Source organism: Acomys russatus, chromosome 4 (genome assembly GCF_903995435.1).
Source record: "Acomys russatus chromosome 4, mAcoRus1.1, whole genome shotgun sequence".
NCBI classification, from domain to species: domain Eukaryota; kingdom Metazoa; phylum Chordata; class Mammalia; order Rodentia; family Muridae; genus Acomys; species Acomys russatus.
This window is the reverse complement of record NC_067140.1, coordinates 15,572,650-15,582,578: the sequence shown is the minus strand read 5'-3', so window position 1 is coordinate 15,582,578 and position 9,929 is coordinate 15,572,650.

Here is a 9,929-nt window from a genome sequence, read left to right as displayed (position 1 = left end):
GTGTTGGCAGATGTGTTTGTGGTCCCCCTCGCCTCTGCCTACCAGTGCCAGGAGCACGTGCTCTCAGCGTGGCAGACAAAACTCCAACAGTGTCCCCAGGGAGGTAGAGCCACCCCTGCTGGTCCTACGCACCTTCATGGTGCTCTGCACACAAACTGCACTGGGTTGACAGATCCCCCTGCACCCCGTTCTTGTCACGTTGTATATATATATTACAGACACTAAAATAGGAAGCCTTTGGGATTTTGTTTTGGTTCGCTTTTCATTTTAGTTACACTGTGTACGACACGTGGGTGGAGGACAGGGAACGCCCTGCAGATGTCTGTTCACTCCCTCCTCTACCACGTGCATCCTGGAAATTTGAACTTAGGTCATCAGGATTGGCAGAGGATGTCTTTACCCACTGAGCCATCTCTCCAGCCCGTAGACAGCCTTTGGACTAAAGTGCCTGGCCTTGCCCAGAGGCTGTACAGTGCGGCCTGTATGGCCTGACCACCTCAGTCAGCTCCATCCTGTCACTGCTGGCTCAGCCTGGACTCAGCTTTGGCAGGTGCTGTGCTGGGGCCAGTGTCCAGACAAGCTTGCTGTCTCTGGGCCTCCATCTGTGGGGGAGGGGGAGAAACAAACAAACAGGGAAGCAGGGCCTCGGTGGGTTGGTCTCAGAGAACGCTGTGGAAAGAAGTGACCAGTGAGTGCAGAGGGAAAAGGGGAAGGCGGGGGCATCTTGGGTCAGGTGTCACACTGAGAAGAGGCTGGTCCACGAGTGGACAGATGGGGTATGGGTGTCCAAGGCAGAGGGAGGAATTGTGTGCAGATAGATAGATGTCTTGGGGTGCATACGTTAGAGGTCTGGGGCATCTGAACTCTGTGAGCCAAGTGCAAGTCAATGAAATAGCCAATGGTCATGAGTTTGGGGCGGGGGGGAGTCCATCTGGCTATTTGCAGATGATTGTAAGAGGAGATGAGAGTGGAGGTTGAAGTCCAGGCATGGGTGGGTGTGGGTATGTGCGCTCTCTCCTCGCCTCTTCTCTTCTCTCTCCCACCCTCCTTTCCCCCTCCCACCTCCCCCTCCCTCCCCCTCAAGGGTCTTGTATGCATTTGAGACACACATTCTACTAGTGAGCTGGACCCTCTAGTCCCTAAACATCTCTTTTTGGACTTTCTTGCCCAGTGGACTCTTCACTTGAGTTCTGGACATAGGCTCAGGAGAGCTACCTGCAGGGCTCCGGAGACTTGGGTAGAGCTCTTGATCAGTGGTCTCCTGGTAGCTCCTTAGGACCCAGCACCCTTTTCCGCTTTTAGGTCTCTGACCTCAAGGACGGAGTATGACCTCTCCAGCCTTCCTAGGAACAGGAGGACATGTTGACTGACAGTGGCGACCTTGATGACTGAGGCACCAAAGTCAGGTGGCTGTGGTACTCCCAGGGTTACAAGAAAGGGAGGGAAGGAAGAGGAAACCCTGTGCCTGTGGGTGTATTGGAAGGGAACTGCCGCACGAAAATAAGTGTTGAATGAAATGTCAGCGTGCGTAGTGTGAGTCAGCGGGTCCACTCCAGAACACCGTGACTCCTTAGTGGTTATTTATCAGTTCTGTTGATAGATGTGGGTAGAGGTGGCGTAGGATCAGCCTGTGCCAAAATAGCTGTTGTCCTTGAACCATCCCTGTTGACAGCCCTACCCAGATGGTCAGGGACCAGAGAGGGAGGAATGGTCTGTGTGCTGCAGGCTAAGCGAGCCCTCCAGGCAGCTCTGCAGCAGTCCGCAGGACGTATCCGTCACCGTCGCACCTTCCGCAGGTGCCTGACCTCTTGCACAACAGTGAACCGTAGTGCTCAGCCATCACTGCCAAACAGGGGGGTGATGCCCTCTGCGTGGTGTTCTGCAAGGAGCTGGCAGGTCCAAAGTGCAGATGTGGTCACTCTGCAGGCTTGTCCTTGCCCATTCTGTCACATGCCACCTGCATCCCAGGGTAAACGGGGAGCAGCACACACACACACACACACACACACACACACACACACACACACACACAGAGTCAGTGTTCCCTGGGCTGGGGAGATGCTTAGAAATGAAAATGCTTGCTATCTTATCTGATCATGAGGACCCGAGTTCGAATTCCCAGCACCCACAGGAAAAAGCCAGGTGGGATAACACATATCTAAACTAGCACTGGGGACACAGACAGGGAGATCCTTGAGCATGCTAGCTAGTCAGGCTAACCAACTGGTGTGCAGAGTGAGCCAATCTAGGTCCAGTGAAAAATCTGTCTAAAGGATAAGAAGGAGAGAGCTAGGAGAATAAACCCCATGTCAGCCCCTGGCCTCTACATGCACACACACCCCTACACACACAAACACACACACTCCTACACACACACACACCTGGCCTCCACATGCACACACATACACACACATACACACCTGGCCTCCACATGCACACACACCGCTACACACACACACACACACACACACACACACACACACACACACACACACACACACCAGAATGTGTCCTGAGATTCCCGTTTGTTGTGGCCATCATACCCACAGTGATGCCTTCCAGCCAGCTCGTCGCTTTCCCCAGTCACTGCAAGACACAGCTTTTCCAGACCACAAATACATCGTTATGAGGCAATTTGAGTTTGTTTCAGGGCTGGGAGAGATAACAGAAGGGCCTGGGCCTCCCATCAGGCGTCGAATGGCTCCCCAGCAGCCCTTAATGCAGGCAAGTGGAGTGAGACAGCCAGGAGGGGAGGTGCTTGCCAGCCAAGCTGCCTGCTCCGAATGTCAGGCACTGGGCAGGGCAGAGCAGGGAAGGACTCAGGGCCGGTCCCTCACAAAGGAAGGTGAGCAGGCACGTGGATTCACACATCTGGCATCAATTAGCATAGGTACAAACGGGCAAGAAAGGAGCTGGTAGGATGAGGAACAGATGTTTGTTGCAACTTTAGACGTTTGCAACTTTAGAAACTTGTAGCAAAATACATGAACAGTGAGTGAACAGCCAGCCTCCATCTCTGCAGGTCCAACCTCTGCATCCACCCCTGCATCGGAAGGGCTGGGAACAAAGCGCATCTGGGCTGGGCACAGCTAGGATTGTTTTCTTGTCATGATATTCCAGACAGGAAGGTGTAACAACTATCCACATAGCTTTATGTCAACTCGAGTGGTAGTAGGAACCCGGGGACCTGCTAAAGTGTCGTGGACTCTGCATGTGGGTCTGCAGCCTAGAAAAGCTGTGTCTCATGGTGATCGGGGTTAGAATTAGCTTCCGGTATCCACAAGGCCCTGGAATCACTTTGGAGACAGAGGGGAACCCTGGTATTGCCACTATAGATGGGGAGACTGGGGTGTCAAGAGATTGAAAGAGCCGGGCACAGTGCCTCAGTCTTGTAATCCGAGCACTCAGGAGGCTGAGGCAGGAGGACCAAGTGTTCTAAACCAGCCTGAGCTACAGAGCAAGACCCTATTTCTAGAAGCAAAGAAAGAATAAAAGATTTGCCAACGGCACAGAGCTTTCAATGCATAAATGCATAAATGCATAAATTCCTTTAAGGTGAGGATTTGGGAGGTGATGGGTTTGTGAAGTTGTTAGGGTTTGTTTGTTTGCTGTTTTGGTGCGTGCACGCGTGCATGTATGTAGAGGTCAGAGGTTAACTTCAGGAGCCCCTTCTCCTAGCACGTGGATCCCAAGGATTGAACTCCGTTGTCAGACTTGGTGACAAATGTTTTCACCCACTAAGACATCCTGTTTGGTTTTTGTTTGTTTGTTTGGTTGGTTGGTTGGTTGGTTTTACCTAAAAGGGCCGTCGCTTCCTTTGGGAAGCACAATACCCTCACAGACTCTGACAGTCGGAAAGCTGTCCCTGGGTTCCCTACGTCATGTATGCTCATTATTTTTGCCATGCCCATTTTTCTTCACTGATGTCATTTAGGATTGCCCCCAGATACCAGTGGCATCCTAGGAACGGTGGTGACCCCCGCCCCCTGTGCATTTCTTATCTGCTGTGTCTTCCTGGAGTATTTTCTTTGTCACCGAGGAGCACTCTCTGGTGACTGCTCTGTCACTGGGTGTGTGAAGTATCACTCACCACTGCTCACCTTGCTGTCCACCCAGGAACTGAATGGCTTGTGTAGCAATTGTGTCAACTGCACACCGTGCAGGAAGGGTCACACCTGACCCTTGACCCTGATGTCCCGGCCACACAGTTTTGTCCTTTACTTAATTCATTCATGCATTGTGGTGACGGGCTCCACCACGTAACGAAGGGCATTTGTAACTAAACCATGGCAGCTGGCACTTGTGCACCTCACCAGAATCGGGAATCGCCGGCCACTGTCAGGCCAGGGCGTACAAATCACTTCCCCACCCTAAGTGTGTAAGACCTGGACCTGGCTCACCGGACCAGCTTGCTGCGCACTCTTTCGGGGGAAGTCAATCCAGCCCTGCTTCCTGGGAACAGGCATCAGCTTGCAGGTTGTCTCTGGCCTTTCCTGACCTGCCGTAGTCTTAATCTGTTGCCAAATTGTTCTACCACTGCCCCAGCCCCCAACCTCCTCCTCCCCTGTGCACTATCTCAGCCACCGTCACTCTGAGAGTACAAGTTTTCCAGCTCCAGCTACGATCTTGGCTCTCACTCCAGCGCTCTCTCTCTCTCTCTCTCTTGGCTGCATCTCCCAGCCCCCGGCCCACGCTAATCTGCTTCTCCCACCTCCACTGGTGCCGGAATAACCATTTTAAAAACTGCCCTGGGGAAATCTAATCAAATGAAAGCGGAATCTAATTTGGTACTAAAAGCCTCTGACTGAAGCCCTGATTTGTGGGGCTTCGTGGAGCCTGGATAATAATAAGGTCTTTCTGGGTTTCGTAAGGGTCCAGGACTGGAGAGAAGAGAGGGTGAGAGATGATGACAGCAACTCTGATGCCCCCGGTACGGTACACGAGGTGGATGGGCAGGGAAGAGCACTGTGCCCTGAGCCCGCTGGCCTGGCCAGGCACTGAGAGTTGCGAGCATTCAGAGCACTCCAGCATCACCTTGGCCTCAGTCTTTGGGGGTCCCCAGCTGGGAACCCAGAAGGGCTGGGAGGGAACCCAGTGCCACCATGGGATTCAGCCATCTTTCTCCGGTTCTCACTCACTTATCTGTACTGTGAGGTGCTGATTCATATACTTCCTGAGCAAGCTATGGTCCTGGGTTCCTTTTGGGGGCACGGCAAAGGCTGTGAACATATCCCAGGACACCACACATGAAATGCAACATCTAGTGGGTATGGACTCTGTAAGACTTTAGCCACTTTGCTGTTCATCGTAGCTTCTAAGAGCTGCAAGATCCAGCCTCTTTTCCTGTGACATCACCTCCTCCCTCCCTCTGTCCTTCTTGGATTCCTCAAATGTCCCAAATGTGCTCCTACCACAGGACCTTTGTTTGTACTTGGCAGTTCCCCCTGCCTGGCACAGTATCTCTCACCCCCCCCCCCACCCCAGGCTGCCACACTACAAGTGGATACACTTCAAGCCTGCTCCCAGCAGGTCACTTGGCTAGCTAGGCTGCATGTTCCCATGGCTACACAACCTTCTGAAACAGTGCCACCTGCTGGGGAATCGAGTGTTCAAACACCTGAGCCTGTGGGGTACATTTTAGACTCAAACCATAACACCATCTCAGGAAGTGCAGTCTGTAGGTGACCAACCAGCTCTGTACATATATGACAAAGGGTGTTGAGTAGATCTGAAGCCATACATGTCCTGGGGCTGTTAACCTACATTCAGCAATTCCGTGTGGTATCACTGTGGTTTTTATTGATAACTGGTTCTGGGTTATTTTGTTGTTTTGTTTTTGTTTTCCGAGACAGGGTTTCTCTGTGTAGCCTTGGCTGTCCTGGACTCCCTTTGTAGACCAGGCTGGCCTCGAACTCACAGAGATCCTTCTGCCTCCCTGACACCACCACCACCACCACCTCTAAGTGCTGGGATTAAAGGCATATGCCATGCGCCTCGCTTTGGTTCTGTTTTCTTATTTCACTCTTTATGCTTCAGTGACTTCAAAAAAATTTCCCATCCTCATGCATATATATTTTTTGCATTAAATATAATTTTTAAATTTAAAATTTTTATTTACATATATATATCTAAATGTAAGTATATGCTATGTGTGTGCAATTGCCCACCATGGCCATAAGAGGGCGCCAGATCTACTACAGTTGAAGTTACATGCAGTTGTGAGCCACCTGACTTGGGTGCTGGGGACCAAACCTGGGTCCTCTGCAAGAGCAGTATGCTTTCACTAACTAGCATCTCTCCATAACTAGCATCTCTCCACTAGCATCCTAGTATTAGGGTAGGGGGGCATAGTGGTGGCGGTACCCTATTTACCTTCTTCCTTCTCAAAAGAATGGTAATAGTAATGGAAGCCAACCTGTGACTGGTAAAGACAACGTGGAAGGGCCTGGCTTCTTCTGATGTTGTTTGGGCTTCCTGGCCATGTTCCAAGCTCCAGGTGAAACACACACACACACACACACACACACACACACACACACACACACCATGCGCTTACGCTAAAAATTCTTTTACAAACTGCATCCCACCCCACAGCTCCCTCTTAAGGATAAGCCAAAATGCTGTGAGCTCCAGAGTTCCCAGTTTGTCCCATCAAACCCACCAGTCATCTGTGCTAGTGGTCAGCAAACTATGGCCCATGGACTACATCCAGCCCTCTATCTGTTCTTGTAAATAAAGGTTTATTGGGACACGGCCACATCCATTTGTTGATGTCTTTTCTGTGTCTGTTTTCTACAAGAGTAACTTTCACAGAGCACTAGCGTACTGTGGAAGGGCCCGCTGGCTGGCCCCCGCTATCTGTGGGCTCTCCCCAAGCAGGAGAGGCAGCGGGGCAGGGAGTGGAGAGGTAGGACTGTGAGGAAGTAGCCTGTGGCAGAAAAGTCACCTGCAATGAGGAGAGAGGTCACCAAGACACTGGGGATCATTAGATCTGGTTTGAGGCGGCTTTGATCCCCTACGGCCTTTTAAACTCTCAGAGTGTGGTTTCAAAGAACCCAGAGATGCTCCAGGGCCTCATGATGGTAGAGGTTTTCCATAAGGTCACGGTTTCTCCTCTTGAGCACCACTGACATTTTATTCTGGAAGGTTCTTTGTGGCTGGGAGGCTGCCTCGGGTGTTGGAGGGAGGGGCATCCATCCAGCAGCCCTGGCGTCATCCGTTATAACACTAGCAGTGCCACCTCTGTGAGTTGCCAGGGTTGTCTGGGGACAAGGACAGCCTGGATGGAAGGGCCACTGAGGGAACTGAGCACTGCGAGGCATCCTGACCTTGGCCCTAGGCAATCCTGGAAGTGACCTTACCATGCTCTGGAGGAAGAGAAAGGTTGGCCTCCTGCTCTCTCAGAGAGCATCTGTCAAATCTGCATGCCTCAGGTCTTAGTCACCCCTGTCAGCCAGCCAGGAAGTTCCTGAGGCACCCACCGCCTAATCACATCTCATGCTAAATATCTGAAGTTCCTGGGACTCCCATGGTGCAACTGCCTCACGCACTCCCAACTTCACGTGCCCTGGCATGCACGCACGCCTGCACGCATGCATGCGCACACACACCAGGTTCTGCCTGCTCATCTCTCCATCTCCCCGCAGAAGGCTCTTCCTGCTTTCACCCCTCTCTGGGGCCTAGATCATTCCCAGCAGTCTTCTCTCTGCATGCCCTCATGCGCGGCTGCCCATGGTCCTGCACTACTGTGCGGTCCTCAGAAGACATGTCTCCTTCGACCTGTACCTTAGGGACTCTGGAATCCAGCGGCCCAAGCTCCAAGGAGATAGTTCTATCCCTCAGCTACCTGCCAGGTCCCCAGAGAGCCCACTCTGTCGCAACCCTAACCTCTGAGCCAGCAGGTTGCCCTAGTTCTGTTCTCAAAGGTCCCCAAACGGTGTCTTCTGGGCCCACAGGAACTCAGCTCCCTTCTGCCTTCCCCTGTAAGCACCCCTCCCCCACCTCTTCATATATATATATATATATATATATATATATATTGTTTGTTTGTTTTGTTTTTGTTTTTCGAGACAGGGGTTTCAGGACTCACTCTGTAGAACACACTGGCCTCGAACTCAGAGAGAGCCGCCTGCTTCTGCCTCCCTGAGTGCTGGGGTTACAGGCATGTGCTACCGTATCTGGCTCTCTCTTCATGTCTTGAGTTTTGCACCAGCATCCACTGTACACTAGCTGGCACAGGGCTCAGCTCCCGTCAGTGTGCTCTGGAGCTCTCCTCCCCTCCTACCACAGACCGTTAAGGTCCTATGCTGGCCTCCACAGTGGTGCAGTGACCTCAGTGTCACCATGTGGAGATAGAGGACTAGGGTGTTGAAAACAGTCTGTCCCCCGCTCCCCAGTCCCCAGGGAGAAGCTCCAGTGCTCCTCTCCTGATCAAGTATGGGCTGGTGTGATTTTTGTTAACAGCAGGCATCGTGGTTGACAAGCACAGACACAGAAGTGCGCAGTGGCCAGATGGCTGCTCCACAAAGGCCACCAGTGAGGCCTCTATGTTTCTGCAAGAGAGAAAGCAGACTGTGGTGCTAAAGCCCCCCCGCCTCCCCAAGCCCCTCCCACCTCATCCCCTCCCTACATCCAACACTGCCCAGCACCATAGATATTTTTCTTTCTGCCCAGCTTTTGAATGTCATTAAATTAGAGCTTTTAAAAGCACCACTGGAAATGGATATTTTAATATTTATTTGGAGTTTACCAAGCACTGCCCAGAGTAGATGGCAGGAACCAAACCTAGGTTCTCTGCAAGAACAGGATGGTGCTCTTAACCTCTGAGCCGTCTCCAGCCATGTAAAGAGCCTTCGTGGTCTTGCTGTCGTACCGTTGGCATGGACCCACACGCTTGAACGGAGCGCAAGCCTGTGCCATTTTCTATTATATAAATACATTCCAGAGTGTCATCTCCATGCCTTCCCGCTAATGGCCTTGTTTCTATTTGCTTTCTGAGCGTGCCACCGCCGCCAGTGTGTGACATGATGAACAAGCGCACGCTTTTCCATGGAGTAAATACTCAAGTTTCAAGTTGCTGGGTCAGAGCCCTGTGTTCAAGTTTTGCAGGTGGTGCCAAAGAGATTCCAAAGTGTTGTGCCAGCCCACCCACCCACACCCCAGCTATCTTCAAGAACCTCAGTTGCTCCCCATCCCCATCAACTTCCGGGGAGCCATCAATTTATCTGAGACTATGGAATATAGACTCCAGAGCACCCATAAGCCTGACCAAGCAGAATCTTGGTCACTGTTCTATTGTGGTGAAGAGACGCCATGACCAAGGCAACTCTTATAAAAGGAAGTATTTAAGTGGGGCTGGCTTACAGTTTCGGAGGCCTGCTGCCAGTGTCACGGCAGGGAGTAGCTGCAAGTTACATCTCAATCCACGGGCCGCAGGGACAGGGGGACGAGACTGCGCCTGGCATGGCTTTTGAAACCTCAAAGCCCACTTGCAGCAACACACCTGCTCTGGCAAGGGCGCACACCCTCTAACCTTTCCAAGCACGCAACTCTGTGACCCCATGGAACCTTCTCATTCACGCCACCACAGGAAGGGCTTGCCATTCTTCTCCCTAATGCACAGCAGCAGAAACAGCCTGTTTGCGTCCCACACTCACAGGCCACAAACCAGCATCCAGGATGCTCATCCATAGAAATCAGTGACGTGGTTGGTTGGTTGGTTGGTTTTTCAAGACCGGGTTTCTCTGTGCAGCCCTGGCTGCCCTGGAACTCGCTCTGGAGACCAGGCTGGCCTCGAACTCAGCCTCCTGCCTCTGCCTCCCGAGTGCTGGGATTAAAGGTGTGCGCCACCACCGCCCAGCTTGATATCTTTTTTTTTTTTTTTTTCCAAGACAGGGTTTCTCTGTGTAGCCTTGGCTGTCCTGGACTCG